Here is a 3243-nt window from a genome sequence, read left to right as displayed (position 1 = left end):
ATATATAAGTAGCTCACATTTTAAAGCAGGCAGGCACACCTATTCCACAGCGGTTTAGTTTTAGGGAGCTTGTAAAACTAAAAGACATAAACTATTTTAAACATGTACTGTCTTTGGGAAGCTTTAGGAATGTAGTGTATTAAGTAAGAGGCAAGAGTTGTGGATGTTTGAAAAATAACCCCTGAAAGAAATATGTGTCTAAAAAGATAGGAAATCAAGGTGCTCATGTTACCTTTTGAAGGTAGAAAATCACATGTAAAGCAAGAAGTGAGATATAAGGGATCATATGCATTGATGCTTTTTTTATAGGGTGCACTACTAAAATACTATGGTATAGTGTGTACGCAAGTAATGGGCATAAACAATTGATACATGTAGATTATTATGTTAGAAGTATTTAGTATAATCAACCCACACAAAGTTACTGTTTTCTATCTAGTATAATGTCATACATGGAAACATGAAACTGGTATGGCTACAATCATTTAGACCTCTCTCTCTCCCTCTCCATGGCCCCTGGTCTCTTTCTCATCATTGCTGATACAACATAAAGAGAAAAGAGAGACTAAAACACATGAGAGCTAGAGGATATACATTTTATCTACATTTTAAATATGTATAGAGAAGTAACTGTGGATGTCAATGTTAATGCAACAAGGAATCTAATGGTTTTCCAATGCATATAAGTAGCCTGATCAACATAGTTTCTGAATATATATATGTAACTCATTTTATTGATTAGAGTAGCCATTGTATCAGGCAGTTTTGGATCTTCTGAATCTCAAGCAAAAAGATTGAAAACCAACTATTTCCTAAAATTACATATCAAAGAATATCCTATTTCAAATATAGATACAATAACATGCCAAAGCAAGCAAATTTAATAAATATGGGAGATTATTTATTTCCACAAGCTGAATCGAGCTCTCGACCAACATTTTCTTACCATATAAGGAAGCTCATGTCTAGAGCCGCGGAAGTGCAAACGTCCAAAGGTATAATATTGCGCAAAAGCGGCTAGGCAAGCTTTCATGGAGTACTCGGCGTTTCAGTTGTTCAAAGATGAGACATCCAAATCTGGACATCGCGTCAGTATTATCTCAGCCTGCATAAAATGAATTAAAATGTATGAGAAAGATAAAATATTCCTGAGTTTTAGGAAGCTAAGAACCAATTAATATATTTTTGGGCAAGAAAGAAGTGTATAAAATTAGAATAACAGGGTGTAGTACAATCTCAATAAATAATTTAAGCTAGGAAAAAAAGAGTACATAATTCAGTCTGGTGTTTTTATTTCCATTCACAATTCATTGACATCAATTTATCTTCTCTCTTCCTTTGTGCGAGACTGCAGCTACATATTTAAGTCACATATGTACATGAGCTTTTTTACGCACATAACTAAACTAAGATCATGCTTTCGCTTTTAAATCCTAGCATTTATTCCATGGCTCCAACATCAGTTAACCAGAAGGTTTGATACAATACAATCCATCATCGCTACAGCATCCGATACAATCAATTTATAATGTAAAATGGATGGATTAAGCACAAAAAGGCCATGAAAGTACACACATGCATAGATTCACCACCATTTGGAGAAGAAAAATTCATCCACCACTCTCTGGAAAATTCCTTACTTACCACGGCTTAGTGGTGACAAACACTTCTGGCCTTGGACATCCTCCAACTCAGATGTGACAAAAGACCGGCTCATTGTGGAACCGTCGCTCCCAATAGCACAGGAGCTTCCGCGACTCCATCCCCCTCCTGTAGAGTCGTTGTTCTTGAGCGGGCCCAAGTTGGCGGCAGCCCCATCACCTAAACAAATTGAATTGTTAATGATCCAAATCATAGGTACCAATAGTAACTCAAAATGGCAGTAACGAACGCACTGGTGAATCTGAAGCCATTGAAAGAAATTAGTGAAATTCAAAAGAATAAATCTGGGACATCTCTCGAAGTATCTTAGTATGATCCAGAATGTCTGAGAACAAAAACAATGTTGAAATGGAAATTACCCCAAATCTGCAGGTACATGTTGCTAACAACAAATTGCATGACTTATAAAATACATCAATTATGGCACAAGCTATCAGGACTTCCGAATCATAATGAGTTTCACATTTAGTGTACATGAAGAGTCCAACCAATTAATATATGATCTAGAAAAGTATACATGCACATTAACTTCAGTACTCTCAATCAAACTAAGCAATTGACTTCACAAACATGGGATTATAGAGAACCCGGCAATAATAAAGAATGTTTCGGGTTTAAAAATAAGGATGATCAGGACTAACCTGCGTAAACACGTTTTAGAATGTGTCTCAGTGTCTGAGTATATTCATCTTTGGACATCTCCTTGATAGTTTCCAAATTTCCCGTGCATCGCCTAGACAGAGCTTGGGGGAGGCTCTCTTCCTCTCATATGCATCTCTTTCCTGATGAAATTATGAAAGCATATGATAAAACAATGTTAAGAAAATAAAACATTTGCAGACGTCTTTTGTGCAAGTATCTCAACTGTAACTAAGGGTGAGTTGGAAACAACATGTCTCTTACCTTGTTGTTAGGGATAACTAGCGCCTAGTAAACAAAAATGATTTCAGTTGGAAAACATAATTTCTGGGGAAGTAGCATGATATTTGCAACCAGTCTGATTTGCTTCTATGTATTTCATTGAAAAAGAAAATCTACACCAGCACCAACCAGAACGTGGGAACGAAAAAGAAAACGCAAAACTGTGTTGGTCATTGCCATAGCTGCAAGTCAATGAATTCTAAGATATTCTCCAACTCAAGAGGTACACCACCGTACATGCAATGCAAGCTACAATCATTATCATCTCTGAATGATCTTAATTCACAAAAGGAGTCTATTCACCATTAGTCAGTAGAAAGGAGATACAAGTCTTATGCGTAAGTAACATGATGGAAAATTAGATGCCAACCATTTATGTGATATTCAAACTTACTATATATTCCAAATTGCAAAAGAAAAAACTTTAGACAAAAGCCTGCACGATTACCGTCTAGATTTCATATAAGATTTTATTCAGAAGCCTAGGGCGGTGATTACTGAATAGTACTAATGCTAGTGTAGAGAGTATTAATTTGTTGTGAAAAGCGGAAGAGGATATGGCCAAGAGTTTGTTGCGCCCAAAGGGTATGGCATCCTCCCGTGGCCGACAGCGACGTGCAGCGCCCTGGATCCACCGTCCATAGCGACCTCCTTGACGCG

General features: G+C 36.8%; 1 long non-coding RNA gene across 1 annotated transcript in view; it reads right to left on the bottom strand.

The window, feature by feature from the left end:
• Nucleotides 1-1093, bottom strand: part of LOC119315322 — a 3618-nt gene extending 2525 nt beyond the window's left edge. The window contains exon 1 of the long non-coding RNA XR_005152699.1: nt 947-1093. This is a non-coding gene — a long non-coding RNA (uncharacterized LOC119315322). The remainder of the gene's footprint in view (nt 1-946) is intronic.
• Between the last annotated feature and the right edge of the window lie 2150 nt (nt 1094-3243).

This window comes from Triticum dicoccoides, chromosome 6A, assembly GCF_002162155.2.
Source record: "Triticum dicoccoides isolate Atlit2015 ecotype Zavitan chromosome 6A, WEW_v2.0, whole genome shotgun sequence".
Taxonomy (NCBI): domain Eukaryota; kingdom Viridiplantae; phylum Streptophyta; class Magnoliopsida; order Poales; family Poaceae; genus Triticum; species Triticum dicoccoides.
The sequence above is the reverse complement of the archived record's forward strand: the minus strand, read 5'-3'. Positions and strand labels throughout refer to the sequence as shown.